The sequence below is a fragment of the Gossypium hirsutum genome, chromosome A07 (genome assembly GCF_007990345.1).
Source record: "Gossypium hirsutum isolate 1008001.06 chromosome A07, Gossypium_hirsutum_v2.1, whole genome shotgun sequence".
NCBI classification, from domain to species: domain Eukaryota; kingdom Viridiplantae; phylum Streptophyta; class Magnoliopsida; order Malvales; family Malvaceae; genus Gossypium; species Gossypium hirsutum.
The window spans coordinates 82655574-82675243 of NC_053430.1; the positions used below are offsets into that span (position 1 = coordinate 82655574).

A 19670-nucleotide genomic window follows, 5' to 3' on the forward strand; every position below is an offset into this window, starting at 1 on the left:
CCTGTGATGGGTTATGACCGAGGCTTCGTGCTAATCTTAGCAGATGATAGTACGAGCAATTCGAGTACCTGTCTAGAACCAAAACCGCATATAGTGAACCATACGAGGCACCCAACTAGAGCCATGCCGAACCTCCGCTCGTTTAGTAGTCACCGAAATAAGTACACTGGAAAAGCACATCTTATCTTCTATTTCTTTTACATTTGTGTTTTCTAAGCAAGGGAATCGAGTCCACTGGACCAAGTAGCTTAATTTGTTAGATTTTCCACAGTTTTTCTCTATTTATATGTGTTGCGCTAACCAAGGTCGTTTGTCTGTATTTTTATTTTTCATCATGCATCGAAGGCATCTTGTTAGGAAGGTGTTGATTAGAGATTGGTTGCCAAAAACGGGTTTCTAATGGAGGAGTCAATTATACGAGTGACCGAAACGCTGTGTAATACTCCTTTGATTAAGGAAATGCCTAAATAGGGGCTATCTTGAAATGAACACCAAATTTTTGCATATTCATTCATGACTGACATTCATTTGACATTCATGCATTCATTCATGCATTCATTCATACATTGCATATCCCATACTCGGTCACTGAAGATAAAATATATAATTCGTAGTTGTAATACCACAAGACTGGAACCACGTCATCCGTATAAAACACGCCGACAAGCTAGAGTAATGGAGGCTGAATTCAATGAGAGAATTGAAAGGATGGAAAGGGCTCAAAAGGAATTACAAGAGCAACTGGCCAAATCGCAACAAGAAATGAGAGACCTAATGGTGAGATCTCGAGAGGAATCACTCGAGCAAAGAGATCAGATGGCCAAAATGATGGAGATGATGACAACTTTGGTCAAAGGAAAAGGACCCGTGCAGAACCCCGATGTTATGGAACCTCAGTCAAGAATTCACCACGATCAGGATCCACTCTATCCCCCGGGATTCACTCCACCACCCGCATATACAACACAAAGAGGGTATACTCAAGGGGAACCCACAATCTTGGAACAACGACCTATGCCACCTGCTCCACCCACTAATCTGGGGCAAGGAATATTTGTGTCGAACCCAGGGACAAGCCCTGCTGATCTACTAGTTCCAGATCTGGACGACCCAGCAGAGGTAACCAAGTTGAAATTGGATAATCATGATGCAAAATATAGAAGTCTAGAGGAAAGACTCAAAGCAATAGAAGGCACTGAAGTCTTCTCCGCACTAGGTGCCAAAGAACTCAGTTTTGGTACCTGATCTAATCTTGCCTCCGAAATTCAAGGCGCCTGATTTTGAAAAGTATGATGGGACAAGGTGCCCAAAAGCACATCTCATCATGTTCTGTCAAAAAATGACCGGTTATGTGAACGAGGATAAGCTACTTATACATTGCTTTCAAGATAGTCTAACAGGGTCAGCTCTTCGGTGGTACAACCAACTCAGTAGAGAAAAGATTCGATCCTGGAAGGACTTGGCGTCAGCATTTTGCGAGCAGTACAAGCATGTGTCGGATATGGTGCCAGACCGAATGACCTTGCAAATGATGGAGAAAAAGCCATCAGAAACCTTCAGACAGTATGCGCAGAGATAGAGAGACGTCTCGGCCCAAGTGGAACCCCCACTAACAAAAACGGAGATAACCGTTCTCTTTATCAACACCTTAAAGGCGCCATTTTATGACAAATTAGTGGGAAGTGCCACGAAAGAGTTTGCGGATATTGTAATATCTGGTGAGCTCCTAGAGAATACCGTCAAGAGCGGTAGAATGGAAGGCTCAGAAGGTTCAAAAAGGGCAGCACCTATGAAGAAGAAAGAACCAGAAGCCACATGGTGGGAATGGGAAGCCGTTATGCCTCTAATCCATATCCGAACCAACCCCGACCTCGAAATTATCCACCTCCAAATTTCTATTATCCCCCTCAAAACCCTTACTACCAAGCACCACCTCCTTCCTATCCCGTTTACGCCACAAACAACCAAAGACCCATCACCTCATTCCCACAAAACACTATACCCGCTCAAAGCCAATCCAGAAATGAACCAAGACCAGCAAGGCCTAATCCCGAGAGACCGCAGTTTACTCTCATCCCTGTGTCATATGGGGAATTGTACCCAAAAATTTTGGAGAAACAGTTAATATCCCCCCATTACATGGCACCCTTAAACCTCCATACCCAAAATGGTACGATCCAAACGCTAGTTGTGCATACCATGCTGGGAATCAGGGGCATTCTACGGAGAACTGTCTTGCCTTCAAAAGGAGAGTTCAAGGACTCATTGATGCGGGCATTTTGCGATTTGATGGTATTGGCGGTACAACCGGGAATCCATTCCCAAACCACACCGAAGGGGATGTGAGCGCAGTAGGAGCGGAAAACGAACGGCAAAGTAGAAGATGGGTTTCTGAAATAAGAACACCTCTGCAGAAAATCTGGGAGGTACTAGTTGAAAAAGAGTTGCTCTATCGTCTTGACGGAGTATTCGAAGGAAAAGATGCAAAAGGTCACAGTTTTTGTTAGTTCCATGGTGTTGAAGGGCACGACATTCAGTCCTGCGATGAGTTCAGAGGATTACTGCAAAGTATGATGGATAACAAGCAGATTGGGATCTTTTATAAAAGTTAGGAGGCCGATAGAGGAGAAATATGCGCTTCTGACAATCAATCATCAGGTTTCCCATATAGCGCCGACCGACCGTTAATAATTTATTATGACGCGAAGAAAGAGCCGGTGAAGCCAAAAATGATAATCGAAGTAACATCTCCTTTCCCTTATAAGAACAATAAAATAGTACCGTGGAGATACGATGTTAATATTTTCACACCGGAAGTTGGAAATTCCAAAGCCATAACTGAAGATGTGGGAGAGATAGGTCATTTTACCCGAAGTGGACGGTGCTATTCTAAAGAAATTGAACCGGTAAAAAAAAAGTAGTGACTCGAAGCAAAAAAGGAAAGCAGTGATGCACGAAGTCGAAGTCGAGCAAGAAATTCCACCTGTGCAAGAAACTAAAAAGCCTGTGAACGAGGAAGAAGCTCAGGAATTCTTGAAATTTATCAAGCACAGTGAGTATAGTGTGGTGGAACAATTAAGCAAGCAGCCAGCAAGAATCTCAGTTTTATCTCTACTCTTAAATTCAGAGCCACATCGGAACGCTTTGCTGAAAGTGTTAAATCAAGCTTACGTAGCTAACAACATATCCGTTGAGAAGCTTGATAGGTGGGTAAACAATCTGAATGCGGACAATTTCATCTCTTTTAGTGATGATGAGATACCACCAAATGGTAGAGGCTCGGTGAAAGCGCTGCATATCACGACTCGCTGCAAGGGCTACATAATACCGAACGTGCTCATCGATAATGGGTCAGCGTTAAATGTTATGCCATTGGCCACGCTTTCCAGAATACCGATGGATTTGTCCTACTTAAGGCCCTGTCATTCCACGATAAGGGCATTCGAAGGGACGAGGCGCGAAGTCATGGGAAAGATCGAAATCCCTTTGGAAGTGGGCCCTTACATTTATGATGTTGAGTTCCAAGTCATGGACATTGCACCCTCTTATAACTGCCTTTTGGGAAGACCCTGGATCCATTCTGCTGGAGCAGTCCCATCATCCCTCCATCAAAAGGTGAAATTTATCATGGACGGTTGTTTGGTCACTATCGAGGGAAAAGAAGACATTATCGTATCTGTCTCTGCCGATGCACCGTACTTGGAAGTGAACAAAGACGCATTGGAATGTTCCTTCCGATCCCTTGAATTCGTCAATGCCACTTTTGTTGTTGAGGGAAACAGAATTTCGATGCCAAAACTGTCGAGAAATACTAGAATGGGTGTCAAATTGACCGTAGGAAAGGGAGCTCGAGCGAGAAGAGGTTTAGGGAGATATCTGCAAGGAATAGTCAGGGCTTTAAAGCCAGTGCACCACAAAGCCCGATACGATTTGGGGTTCCAGCCAGACATGTGTCAAAGAAGAAGACAGTGGAAGAAAGATCAGGAAAGAAGGATCGCAAGAACTTTGGGCCGAGAACCAGAATGGGAGCCCATAGAATACCCTCCTTTGTAAAAAACATTTACATCTGCGGGAATGATATACCCTGGACAAGATGATCCACGAAACATGCTGGGGTTAATTGAAAGGGGTTTTCAGATTGTCAGTATAAATGTCATTGACAAAGGGGCTGGTGCAAGTAAAGATGTCTCGAGGATACGCCCTTGCCCTCCTGATTTCATGATGAACAATTGGACTGCCGAGGAGCTTCTTGTAGTTTATAAGTCTTCAGAGTAATGCTAAACATTAACCTTCTATTATGTCCTTAGATATAATAGAATTCTTTTGTAAGAGCTTGCATTCGCTCTTTATCATTTAAATAAATATCAATGAAGATGCATTTTGTCACGATTTTTCGCATTATCACTAATTTCATAATCATTTTCTCATTTCATAGCCTATCCTTACATTTGCCTCATTTCCATGTCATAACATTTTGTTTGTTGTTTCCAATACTTGGATGCCCCTGTATAGCTTCCTTTTCCATTCAACTTTCAGGTGCTCAGATATTGACGACATGAATAAGCTCGTCACAAATCTTGAAATTGATTTTGAGAAGGCTGTTTGCTTAGGAGAATTTGAAGCCAAAGAAAATGCTGAAGATTACGTCTCGTCTCCTGAATTGTTAAGAATGGTGGAACAAGAGGATAAACAGATTTTGCCTCACGAAGAATCTGTGGAAACAATAAATTTGGGCACTGAAGAGAGGAAACAAGAAATGAAGATTGGGACTTCTATTTCAGAGAGTACCAGGCATAATTTGATCACTTTACTCCACGAATACAAAGATGTTTTCGCATGGTCATACCAGGACATGCCAGGGCTAGATGAAGATTTAGTGGTCCATAAGCTCCCATTAAAGCCAGAATGCAAGCCCATCCAGCAAAAATTAAGACGGATGAGACCCGAAATGCTGTTGAAAATAAAAGAGGAAGTCAAGAAGCAATTTGATGCTGGCTTCCTACAAGCCTCCAAATATCCAGAATGGGTGGCTAACATAGTCCCAGTACCAAAGAAAGATGGCAAAGTACGAATGTGCGTGGATTACCGTGACCTGAACCGAGCAAGCCCAAAAGATAATTTTCCCTTGCCACATATTGATACGTTGGTGGACAACACAGCAAAACATTCATTGTTTTCTTTCATGGATGGATTCTCGGGGTATAATCAGATCAAGATGGCCCCTGAGGATATGGAGAAAACTACCTTCATAACAATGTGGGGAACGTTCTGCTACAAGGTGATGCCATTCGGGTTAAAGAATGCTGGGGCAACATATCAGAGGGCTATGGTGACATTATTCCATGACATGATGTATAAAGAAATAGAGGTCTACGTCGATGATATGATTGCTAAATCTCGAGGAGAAGAAAAGCATGTAGTGAACCTCAAGAAGTTGTTCGAAAGGCTGAGAAAGTTTCAGCTAAAGCTTAATCCAGCCAAATGTACGTTTGGGGCTACCTCGGGGAAGTTGCTAGGCTTCATTGTCAGTGAAAGAGGTATCGAGGTTGATCCAGATAAAGTAAAAGCCATTCAAGAGTTACCACCTCCACGCACGAAAAAGGAAGTTAGAGGATTTTTAGGGAGATTAAACTACATCTCCCGATTCATCGCTTAACTTACCAACCAATGTGACCCAATCTTTCGGCTTCTTCGAAAACATAACCCGGGAAATTGGAATGAGGAATGTCAGGTGGCCTTTGATAAGATAAAGCAATATTTGTCTAGTCCTCCAGTGCTAGTACCGGCAACTCTGGGGAGACCATTGATATTGTATTTGACCGTGTTCGAAAATTCAATAGGTTGTGTACTGGGGCAACACGACGAGTCAGGGAAGAAAGAAAAGGCGATCTACTACCTCAGTAAAAAGTTCACTGAATATGAGGCAAAGTATTCATCCATTGAAAAATACTGTTGCGCTCTGGTTTGGGTAGCTCGAAGACTCAGACAATATATGTTGTATCACACGACATGGCTAATTTCAAAGCTGGACCCAATAAAATACATGATGGAATCGCCGGCACTATCAGGAAGAATGGCACGATGGCAGATCCTCCTTTCGGAATATGACATTGCCTATGTAAGTCAGAAGTCGATAAAAGGGAGCGCAATAGCTGACTTCTTAGCAACTCGAACAACGGAGGATTACGAGCCATTGAGATTTGATTTCCCAGATGAAGACTTGATGTGCATTACGGAAAAAGAATGCGAGACACCAAAAGAGAAGTCATGGAAGATGAGCTTTGATGGTGCATCGAACGCATTGGGGCATGGGATTGGAGCAGTCTTAATATCGCCAGAAGGGAATCATTACCCACTCACTGCCAGGCTGAATTTCTTCTGTACCAATAACATAGTAGAATATGAGGCCTGTATCATGGGACTTCGTGCAGCTATTGAACGAAACATCGAAATCTTAGAGGTGTACGGGGACTCAGCCCTAGTGGTTTACCAAATCCGTGGAGAGTGGGAAGTGAGGGACCCAAAATTGATTAAGTATAGTGATTTAGTAGCTGAATTGATCAAAGAATTCAAAGAAATAACTTTTCATTACTTCCCGCGAGAAGAAAACCAATTGGCTAATGCCCTGGCCACCTTGGCTTCAATGTTCAAACCAAGTAAAGAAGCAGAAATAATGCCCCTCAAAATGAGCATATACGAGGTCCCTGCACACTGTTGTAGCATTGAGAAAGAGGCAGACGGACGACCATGGTTCCATGATATCTTAGAATATATCAAGAATCAAAGCTATCCCGAACAAGCGAATGAGAACGACAAAAGAACAATCAGAAGAATGGCAGCGGGATTTGTTCTTGATGGGGATATCCTGTATAAAAGAGGAAAGGATCAAGTACTTTTGAGATGTGTGGATGATGTTGAAGCCAGAAAGATACTTGAAGATGTCCATGAAGGAATCTGTGGGACACATGCCAATGGTTTCAGTATGGCCAGAAAGATTATGAGACTCGGTTACTACTGGTTGACGATGGAAATCGACTACATTAGTTTTGCCAGAAAATGCCACAAATGTCAAATCTACGGCGATAAAATTCATGTAGCCCCTTCGCCCCTTCACGTCATGACTTCTCCGTGGCCTTTTTCTATATGGGGCATGGATGTCATAGGGCCTATTTTCCCGAAAGCTTCTAATGGACATCGATTCATTTTTGTGGTCATTGATTACTTCACAAAATGGATAGAAGCCGTTTCGTTTGCCAATGTGACCAAGACTGCAGTTTGCAGGTTTTTGAAGAAGGAAATCATTTGTCGATATGGTTTGCCTGAAAGAATCATTTCAGATAACGCCATGAATCTGAATAACAAGATGATGAAGGAAGTATGCGAGCAATTCCAAATAAAGCATCATAACTCCTCGCCTTATCGCCCAAAGATGAACGGGGCTGTTGAAGCAGCCAATAAAAATATTAAGAGGATCATTGGGAAAATGACTGAGACATATAAAGACTGGCACGAGAAGCTACCATTTGCTTTGTATGCATATCGCACATCTGTACGGACATCTACGGGGGCAACTCCTTTCTCTCTGGTCTATGGAATGGAAGCTGTGCTACTTATCGAAGTTATGATCCCCTCTCTACGAGTCTTAATGGAGTCAAAATTAGAGGAAGCAGAATGGGTTCGAGCTCGATATGACCAGTTAAACCTCATCAAAGAAAAATATCTAAAGGCAATTTGTCATGGACAGATGTACCAGAAGAGAATGATCGCGGCCCATGACAAGAAGGTACGGCCAAGAGAATTCCACGAAGGAGAACTCGTGCTGAGAAAGATTCTCCCAATACAAAAAGACTTCAGAGGAAAATGGGCGCCAAATTGGGAAAGACCGTACGTCGTAAAGAAGGCATTCTCAGGAGGAGCTTTGATCCTTACCGAGATGGATGGGAAAGAGTTGTCGAATCCAGTGAACTCAGATGCTGTGAAGAAATATTATGCTTAAGATAAAAACCCGAAAAGGGCATCTTAAAAAAAAAAGGGATCAAGGCGAAAACCCGAAAAGGGCGTCTTGATTAGTACAAAAAAATTAGGATGAAAACCCGAGAGGGCATCCTAATGAAACAAACCTGGCGGTCGAACGATAGGCCAAGCAGTGAGGCTACAGTATTTGAAGCATTTCTGAAAGCTCGAAATCTTCTACGCAAGAAGCCGCGCTCGAAAAGATTTTTGATTGAGGAACGAGGAAGAGTTCATGTGTTGAATATCTAGAGCATTTGTATCCGTTGAATACGATCCTTTCTTTCTTTTTGACATTTTTTACTCTCATTGTTTAACTTGTTTTGTTTGCCACATTTGAAATAGATGAATATGAAATATCATTTTTGTCCCTATCTGACCTTTTTCATGCATCTCATTATTTACATGATAAATGGTGAAATGACATACTCTAAACAAAAGAAATGTTAAGCATTACTTGGATGAAAATTTGATAAGCACAAGAGTCTCAAAGTAAGAACAAAGTTCAATCGGGGGCAGAAGAGTGATATCTGAGAAACGTCGATTACTCGTGAAGCTTGAAGACAGGTATAAGGCCTGAAGAGAAAGTCGAGAATCAAAGCAATGAACATAGATCCTCAACAATCGTGGCTAAATGGACATACGACAAACATGCTTAAGGAGCACTGCATAATCATGTAGGCATAAAAGCATTTAAAACAAACATGTGCATATCATGATAACATCATGCATGACATATACAGGTACTCCAGTAGAGCAAGAAGATGTGATGATAGCTGAAAAGACACATGAGTTCCACCAGATGACATGTTCTGGTATTCTGATGTTTTATTTCAAAATTCAATTCATATTGCGAGAGGTGAGTTGAGCCTCGGGACACGCTGAGGTATTGTCAATTTTTTGTATGTTTCAAAAATCAACTCATATTGCGAGAAGTGAGTTGAGCCTCAGGACGCGCTGAGGTATTTTAAAAAAAAATCAACTCATATTGCGAGAGGTGAGTTGAGCCTCAAGACACGCTGAGGTAATTTCAATTTCTGTTGTCAAAAAAATCAACTCGTATTGCGAGAGGCGAGTTGAGCCTCAGATCACACGCCGAGGTATTTTCAATTTTCGTTTTTCAAATTTCTGCCTTTCAAAAAAAAAATCAACTCATATTGCGAGAGGTGAGTTGAGCCTCAGGACACGCTGAGGTAATTTCAATTTCTGTTGTCAAAAAAAATCAACTCGTATTGCGAGCGGCGAGTTGAGCCTCAGGTCACACGCCGAGGTATTTTCAATTTCTGTTTTTCAATTTCTGCCTTTCAAAAAAAAATTGACTCATATTGCGAGAGGTGAGTTAAGCCTTTTAATTTTTGTTTTTCAAAATCAACTCATATTGCTAGAGGTGAGTTGAGCCTCGGGGCATGCTGAGGTATTTTTAGTTTTAAATTGACTCATATTGCGAGAGGTGAGTTAAGCCTTTTTATTTTGGTTTTTCAAAATCAACTCATATTGCTAGAGGTGAGTTGAGCCTCGGGGCACGCTGAGGTATTTTCAATTTTTGTGTTTTAATTTCAACTCATATTGCGAGAGGTGAGTTGAGCCTCAGGACACGATGAGGTAATTTCAATTTTTGTTTGTCAAGAATCAACTCATATTGTGAGAGGTGGGTTGAACCTTTTAATTTCTACTTTTTCAAAATCAGCTCATATTGCGAGAGGTGAGTTGAGCCTCAGGTCACGCCGAGGTATTTTCAATTTCTGTTTTCATTATTATGTTTTTGAAAGAATCAACTCATATTGCGAGAGATGAGTCGAGCCTCAAGCCACGCGCTGAAGTATTTTTAGTTTATGTTTCAAATTTTGACTCAAACTGCGAGAAGTGAGTCAAGCCTTAGGTCACGCTGAGGTATTCTTAATTTTTGTTGTTTCAAAAATCAACTCATGTTGCGAGAGGTGAGTTAAGCCTTTTAATTTCTGTTTTTCAAAAAAATTCAACTCATACTGCGAGAGGTGAGTTGAGCTTTTTAATTTCTGCGAGAGTTGAGTTGAGTCTTTTAATTTCTGTTTTTCAAAAATCAACTCATATTGCGAGAGGTGAGTTGAACCTCCAGTCACATATCGAGGTATTTTCAAAATCTGCTTTTCAAGTTAAGTTTCAAAAAATCAACTCATATTGCGAAAGGTGAGTTGAACCTTGGCTCACGCGCTAAGCTATTTTCAATTTTTGTTTTTAATGTCTGTTTTTAGAAAGTCAATTCATATTGCGAAAAGTGAGTTGAGCTCAGGATCACATGTCGAGTAGAGAACAAAAATTGAAGCTGACTGAAGACGTCAGATTCTGTCTCTTTAATGTTGCAGTGGAGTTGATCGAGGGCATCAGATATTGCCTTTCTGAAGTCGCAGAAGAAAAGACCACAAACCTTATCTCACTGAAGCGATAGAAGAGCATATTGAAGTTGTAGATCTTATCTTTTTGAAGTTACAGTGAAGCGGATCAAAGCCACAAATCTCATATCCTTGAAGTTACATTGGAACAGATTGAAGCTACAAGGCCTTTCTCCGAATTTGCAGTGGATTAAACCAAAGCTACAAGATGCGGTGGACTGAAAAGGGACTAACTAAACAATAAGAGTTCCAAAGCAAGTCAAGACCTAGCAAGACCGGGCAACTTTGGTCTTCCTTGAAAGTCTTTGCTCTATTATCGTTGCACGACAATGAGCAAAGAAGGGCAGCTGTAGAAGCCCAAATTGCCCGGGCCCGATTATATCAAAACCCAACCAAACCTCTAAACCCACTAAAACCCTTAACTCATGACCCATTTACATCTACCCAAACCCATTACAAAACCCAAATATTAAACCCAATTCAAAAGCCCATTAAGTCCCTCCCAAAAAAACCTAACCCAAAAAAAAAAGAAAAACCTAACCCCCCCAAAAAAACCAAGAAACCCTAGCCACCTAGCCACTTTCCCACTTGCCCCATTTTTCCTCCCATTTTTGATAACCATTGTCTACCACCATCACCTACAAAATAGAAAAAGAAATAATAGAAAATCATGTAAAAGATGGCTATAAAAAGCCATTCAAAAATCATGTAAAGGGGGGGATTTTACAAAGATTGAAAAAAAAAACACAAAAATCCCTTCAAATTTTGAACACAAAAGAAACATCAATAAAAAGGTTGCATCTTTTTCTTTTTTCCTCTTCTTTCGAATCTTTTTTTTCTTTTTTTTTGTGTTGTTTTTTTTTCTTTCTTTATATATACATATATTGTTAAAAAAAATTTACCTTTTCCGGCCACCGTGGGCGGTGGCCGACAACGGGCGGCGACCGACGATCGACCGGTGACCGGCCCCCCTTGGCCAGATTTCCTTTCCCCCTCCCTTCTCTCTTCTTTCCCCCTTCTTTTTTTTAGGTATTTTATATATATTATGTATATATTTTTTAATGCCATTAGTTATATATTTCTTATGTATATATTCTTAAATACTATTATATACATATATATATATTTTAAATACCATATTGTGTATATATTATTATTACAAATTATTACTATTGCTAGTATTATTCTAAATATTATTATATTAGTGTATATTTTATGTACATATGTATACATATATATATTTTTGCACATATCATTATTTTATATTATTGTTGTAAATTTTTTATGTATATATTTTTTATGTACGTTTCCTAATATTTTCTTTTATTGTAGATATTATTATTATTACATACTTTTATTATATGCATATATATGTATTTTTATGTACATATTATTATTTTATATTATTATTACTAAATATATCATTTTTCCTATTTTATTATTAGTACATGATTTGTTTTTATTTTGTAAATATCATTATTATTGTTATTCTAATATTCTAGTATTCCATGTTAATATTTTTCATTAATGATATCATTTTTTTGCGTCCTTTATCTATTTTTAATTTTTCACTTTAGGAATATTTTTTCTCATGTTTTAATTAATTTCAAAAATAAGGCAATGTACCAATTTAATATTAAGCCATCGATTTCATCGCTATGTTGGGTGAAATTCGTCGGCTTGTGTTAAAAAACAGGACATCCTTTCTAAAAAAAAAATCGAAAACTAAAAATTCTCATTTTTCAATCGGATCACGATTAAATATTATATTGAACTCGTATTTTTGAAAATCAAGTCAACACATGTTTATGAGATACCAATTTTGGGCGTCGCGAGGGTGCTAATACCTTCCTCAAGCGTAACTGACTCCCGAACCCCAATTTTTCTCTGGACTTTCATGTAGACCTAAATTTGGCCTTCTTTTTGTTTTAAAATAATTTTATTAGGTGTCCGATCACACCTATAAAAAAGGATCGGTGGCGACTCCCTTTGTTAATAAAATCGAAAGTTGGTTTTCAAATGTTTAATAAATCGCCACAATTAGCGACCAAGCGAAACTAAAATTTTTTTTACGTCGCTACACATAATATGGAATTCTCATTTCTTGAAATCTTATATATCAAGAATGCCAGTAGCATAAATCTAATAATATATTAATAATATACCTTAATCATAAAAATTATAAAAATAATGATTCTTATAACACGTATCTCAATTCATATATAAAACAAAATAAAATAAATCTATGAGAAACATAATATATACTTTAATCATATAAAATACACTATCATAATTTCTAAAATTTGCACTAAATAAAATCTCAAAGTAATTTTAGACACATTTCAAATGCAAGTCAACATTACTATCATATACATACATATAAATGTCTATCTCTAAGTTCAATTAAAAAACATAAGAACATATGATAATACACATAAATAAATATTTAATGATCTTTTGTGAAAGATCATAATTTGTCACCAACATAATATTTAGTAGGGAAACGAAACATTTTCTTTTAAAAAAATAAAATTTTGAATTTAAATTTCTTTCCCTGTTGGTGTAATGCTCATTCTCCTTTTCTTTTTCTTTTTTTTTTTTTAACATTAACAAAACTTTTCTTATTCTTTTTATAGCATTCTCACAGTTTATAAAGCCATATATATTACATTCTGTCTCATATATAATATTAATTAAAATTATATCAAAACATAATTTTTTAATTAAAAAATTTAAATAGAATTTTGAATTTAAAAAACTCATATAGCCATTGGACTAAATTTTGCTATACATTTAAAAAAATAATATCTAAAAATTTAAAATCAATCTGCACTTTTAAAAAAAATTATGCATTAACTTAAAATGATCATTTAATAATTTTTCAAATTAGTATATAAAATACTAATTATTAAAATGTATGAAAATCACATAACAATTTATTACATGCATCATTATATCACACTTAATAAATGGATATCATATATAACATAGGAATAAATAATTTGTCATATAACTGTAGTGGCTTTTACTTGAAAGAAAATATTTACGTTTAACATTTATAATTGAGTTCGTTAAATTGATCGAATTTCTTGATATTGATAGGTCGTGCCTTGTGGCTTTGCAATTTCGAGATCCATATGAGATATAATTATTCTTAGTTGTTGTATAAAAAATTTGATTGGATTCGAAATTGATATTTTGTAAAGGCAAAGGAAAGGTATTTTTAGGAAACTATCATAATATTTATTCCCCCCTCTATTGTGTAGGATAATTAGGAAATACTATTCCAAGGATACAATGCCTTCGTAACACTCCATACTCGACCTTATCGTCAGGTCTGAGCTATAGGATGCCACATTTATTATTGGAGAAACTATGATAAAAATATATTCAATTTGAACCATTAAACATTTAGATACGAGTATTACATGTCTATGATACGATATATAATCATTTAAGAGCCATATATGAGCTTACAAAAGCTCATAACTATCTCGGGCCTGACAAGGACTAAACTTCAAAGTTTTTAAAACTTCTCAAGCTTGTGTTGCAACCTTGAAGACAATGAACAAGCTTTCCAACCTGAGGACCAAATAGTAAAGTTTTCAAAACATTACAAAGTTGACATCGCGACATCAAACAGGGGACATCGGGGCGAGGAAGGTTGGTGTCAGGACATTCAAGGGGTGAAGTCGCGACTTCCTCAATAGACCACTAAGCAAACATTTTCATACATTTCCAAGCTAACATATGACAACAATGGTTGGCCTTAAGGCTTCAAAATAACCATTCCTACACATATGATAGTTCAATATATTATCTCAATTCAACTAAAATCATTTTCATGCATGACCAATACCATTTCTATATATCCACAACTCATTTACAACAATTTGACCATTTCCAACTTAGGACTAAATAATCTTAGATACATGTCATTTGACAAAATGAAAGAGCTATAAAATTTGGTTGAGTCAAAAGTTGCAATCCAGATGCTGACTTCACCTCCCAGGTCTTCGAGAATTACCTATACTTGCGCACAGAATAAACAAACCATTGCTAAGCAATAAAACTCAGTGGTACTTTCATGATTCAAGATAACATAACATCAACATTAGCAATTGATCACAATGAATACAATACTTTGCCTATCGAACTTATATCCTATCAAGCAAAATTATTTCATATCATAAACATATTTGGGTGCGCAAATGGCAATTAGCAACTTAATTCATTCCATATGTGAAGAATTGATCAATGCATTCTACTAGTCAAGTACCAATCTTTATACTAAATTCATATTCAATACCAATCATGAATCAAACATACACTTATTTACCTTTAACATCATGCCATCTAATTCCATATCCAGTCAATATAATTTACCTTTATAACTTACCATTTGAATCCCTTTTCTAGAGCAGCTTGACTCATTCACATCCATTTCGACCCCCTAGGCTCGTTTTCAATTGATTTGCATGATAGGTTACATGCTTTATCTATCTTAATTCATATATATACATAATGGATTCCATAGCATCATATGATCTCATTTCGGTATCATTTATCAACTTTAAAATTTATAACCCCTATTAACTTGACTCATACTCGGATGGATACACGAATCGTCCAACCAACTGGCACTGAAGTGCACCATTGGATAATTGAAGTAGGGAAAATTTAGTGCATATTGGCACACGAAGCGCATCCTAGAGCATAAGCACATAATCTTGTACACAAGCCAATCCTATGACAAGCCAACTATATTCGACTCAACTCGACTAGTTAATAGGGTACCAATGTTCAATTTCATTTTACATTTCAATACATATATCATTTATGAATTCACGTTCAAAATCACAATCCATTTCATTATCAAAACATAAATATCTCATGTCATATAGCATATTTTCATCCAATTTCCATATCACACATCATATTCCAACTAATTCATGTTATTTTTTATTTTATTCATTTTAGTCCACTATTTTGATATCCCATATCAATCTTGTAATGACCTAAAGTTTACAGGTATCGAAAAAGTATATTTTTGGGTATCCGTTTTCGTAAAACGGATTCGTAAATTGTTTCTAGAAATATTTACGAAGTTAGTTGTGAGGTTAATTAGGTTTTGGTTAGGTGAAATTGTTTAAATTAAGGTTAATGGGGTATAAGGAAATAATTGAATAAAGTGTGAAAGTTGAATTATAGAATGGAGAAATTTCAAGGGACTAAATTAGCAATTAATGTAACGCCTCAATTTTCGGGAATTCTGTGAATGTTGGCAAAATTTCATGCTTTGATTTTGTCATTTGTGAGTGAAATTATGAAATAGGACCTATGTGAAAATGTTTGAAAATGCTATAGGCTAATTTGTAGTGGCCAAATAAATAGTAGTGCAAAATTGGAGGATTTGCATGTCAAACCTCCCATTTTACAAGAAGTGGCCGGCCATCATGTTGTTGAAGACAATATGTGCACTTGTTATCCGTAATTTATGGTACAAATTGATAAAAAAATTGATAATGGGTTAGGTAAATGTTCCATGATGGGCATGATAAGCATTATGGCTATTTTTTTTATTGACATTATGGCATAGGTATGGCACAAATAATATAGGTTATTTTGTGTCATAAAATGTTGGGTAATAAAATAACAAAAGGATGAAAAGAACAAAGTTTTGTCTATCTTTGTTCATCATAGCCAAAAGTTAGAGAAGAGAAAGGAGAGGAGAAAGCTCTTGAGTATTCGGTCACTAGGAGGAGGAAAATTGAAGGTAAGTTCTTGGTACCTTGCTTCTATTTTGAGGTTCATGAGTTCTTCTTGATTCTACCTTAACTCTTGAAGCATATTTTGGTTTTTAGTTGTGTTGTGAGCATTTAGTCATGAATTAAAATGAAGGAAATGGTTGTTGTTTCATATTCTTTTGATGAAAAATGGAAGATAGGTGAAGTTGAGCCAAACAAATGAGCATGCATGTGCCTTAGATGCTAAAGGGAAAAATCGGCTAACATGTTGTGCTTTAAAATGATGAAATGGAGATTATACTTAAGTAAAATCATAGATATGTGATGATTGATTGGTGATATACATGTTTAAATAACATGCATGCAAGTTATGTGTGAAAGAGTGAATTTGGTAATAAATCTGCTTGGGACAGCAGCAGTAACGTGACTTTGGAAAATCACTATAAATTTTGGGAGATGAGTTAGAAGCTGAATAAATTATGTAATTAAAGCTTAATGAGTCTAGTTTCAAATGAAATAAACGAAAACATATTTTGAATTCTGTACAATGAGAAATTTGATTCGTAATGAAGAGTGGTCAGATTAGTCAAACAGTGAAACATGCGAAACTTTGAGAAAAATCTGGTATTGATTGGCTAAACCAAAAATTCTTAAAATTTTATGGATAGAAGATATATGAGTCTATTTTCAGGGAAAATTAACGGCACTTGATTTGGAGTTTCGTAGGTCCAGTTATAAATGATTTAGTGACTATTGCTCAGGAAGACAGCTTGCAGTGAAATTATGATTATGTGGTAAACATTGACAAATTTGTTAATGAGTTGCTTATTGATTTTTTATAAGCTTACTCTGATCTGTAGGTGTGATTGGCCGAATATTGTATGGGGTTAATACGTAGTTCGTATTTGAATAGTTAGATTAACGTGTTAGTAATCCAATTGTAGGCAGTTCGTGTGTGGATCTCGTCAGCATATCGTCGCAAACAGGTGTGTAACTAACACCCTCTTATGACTAGATCGGCAAAAGCCGAAAAGCCGGTATTTTGAGATCTTGTGAGTGTGCTAATGCTCATAAGATTAATAGTTTGATGTATATGGTAAATTAAAGTGATAAGACTGCAGAGTGCGCGATTCCGTGCATTTCGATGTTTTTGGGCTTAATGGGCCAAAAATGGGATAATGGGCCAACAGGCCCAAGTCGGTAAGAAAATGCGGTAAGTGTTTCTGATCGTATGTAAATGGCTATGATATGCATGAAAACCTTAAGAATAGTTAAATTACTTGAATACCCCTATGTATGGAAAATTACTGTTATACCCCTAGGTGCAAAATTACCATTATACCCCTAGGGTTACTTTTGACTGAAAAGCATGTCGATCTGATTCTGTATGATGTATGCCATGATTATATATCTGTTGCATGGGGACATGGGTTATATTATGGAGGAAGCGTCTTGGTGGCTATGCCACAATTATCTGATCTGGTGGCTCTGCCACATATATCTGTTCTGGTGGCTATGCCACAATTATCTCATCTGGTGGCTCTGCCACATATATCTGTTCTGGTGGCTCTGCCACAATATCTGTATCTGGTGACTTCGTCACAATATCTGGTAGCCTCGCTGCAATTTCTGTGGTGTGTAGCGGTTGGGTGGGTCGAGTAGTCTCCCCACATGATGTAAGGCAGGTACGGGGGTGTTATGGATGAATTTGGGTTGGGATTTCTGTATTCATGTAATATCTGTTCTGATCTGTTATGGGCCTATGGGCTTTATTCTAAATTTCTATTCTGGGCTAAGGCCAACTTATTCTGTTTCTGTGGTTTGAGCTGATTTAGACTATGGTTGGGTTATTTTACACACTGAGTTTTCCCAAACTCACCCCTTATTTTTCATCCACGTAGGTAAACCCCAACCATAGTGGGCTTGGAGCTGTGAGGGAGTTCGGAGTGGCCACATGTTCTGCAAATTCCTGTTTTCTTCCGGTGAATTGGACATCTTTTCTTTTATTTTTATGATTTGGGTTTTAAGTTGTAATAAGGCTGCTTAATTATTTTTTATGGTTTTGATATGTTTTATTAAGATAGGTATTACTTATATTAACTGTTGGAATTGGATAGCTTTAGGGCGCGTTTTCAAAAACAGTAATTGATTTCAAAATAACACAACAACAAGCAAAGCTTCCGCAATGAAGATATTTTCCAAAATTAATCACTTTTCCTAAAAAGGACTTAATCAAATCGGTTTCCTAGAAATATACATGACCTAGTGCACAGCTTCCATCCACTGTAACCTATAATGAAATCATCTTTTAAAACACTAAGTAAGTTTTTCTAGATCAACAATATAAAATGTTTAGAATGCTTCGATGTGGCATGTCGGATCCGACCATAACGTCTGGGCCGGGTTTGGGGTGTTACAATTAAGCCATAGGTGCCAAATGTATAGCAAAAATAAAATACATGTGTATTTAAAATATACATACATTTGTATTATATATATGCATTTACTTATTATATAAGAAATAATAATTATTAAGATAATATAATATTATAATAATAAAACTATAATAAAGAAATAAAAGAAATAAAAAGATCGAAAAGAAACAGAATAGCAGAATGAAAAAGAAGGAAAGAAATGGGAAAGAAAAGAAAAGGAAAATTAGGGTTCTAAGGGTTCAAGCTTAATTTGTTAAGTCAATTTAGTCCCTATTCTTGTAATTTTGATGTTTTTGGAATCCTAGAACAAAATATTACTTGATTTATATGGGAAATTTGAAAGTTAGTTGATTTTTAGAGGTGGTTTATGTTGAATTAATTGAAGAATTAGGGTTTGAATTGATAGAATTTCAAGTTAGAATTGAAAAAGGGATTGAATTGTAAAATAAATAATAAGTTTTGAATAATAGGGACTAAAATGAAAGAATTTTGAAATTAGGATTTTATGGTGAAATTAGAGAGTTGAAATTGGTTTTAAGTAATAGTTGAATGAAAAAAATAGAGAATAAAATTATGAAGAAAATAAAGTTAGAATTGAATAGGATTGAATTGGAATTTAGGCAAAATAAGTGTATTAATTGAAATATGTAGTATGAAATTGTAGTATATTGATAAATTTCAACTGTTTTGATTTCCATAGCTAACATTGAGCCAGAGACATTAGCTAAGAAAGGGAAAGAGGAAGTCAACGAGGATTAGCTCGGAAAATTATGGTTTGTATTTCTATAATCTGAATTTAATTATTAATTGTTGAATTTTGATTTAAATGTTTATGGCAAGATATTAAGGTAAGTAATAGCAATTTTTATGTTGAATTTAATGTATGTGAATTTGTGATTGATACAATATTTTAATATTAGATAATTGTAGTATTGAAATTGAATTGAGTTGAATTGAATTGTATTGAATTGGAATTTATGAGTTATTTGAATTGTGTAATGAATGGAAAGTTGAAAAGTGAATTGAATACCCTATTAACAATGTTGGGTTAAGTCGAGTATAGTTGGCATGCCATAGGATTGGAAGTGTTTAGGGATACTTCGACTTCG

The 19670-nt window shown here is 36.6% G+C and overlaps 1 pseudogene; it reads left to right on the forward strand.

Moving 5' to 3' along the window:
• Positions 1-1014: 1014 nt before the first annotated feature.
• Positions 1015-19320, forward strand: LOC107939823 (uncharacterized; annotated as a pseudogene).
• The last annotated feature ends 350 nt before the right edge of the window (positions 19321-19670 follow it).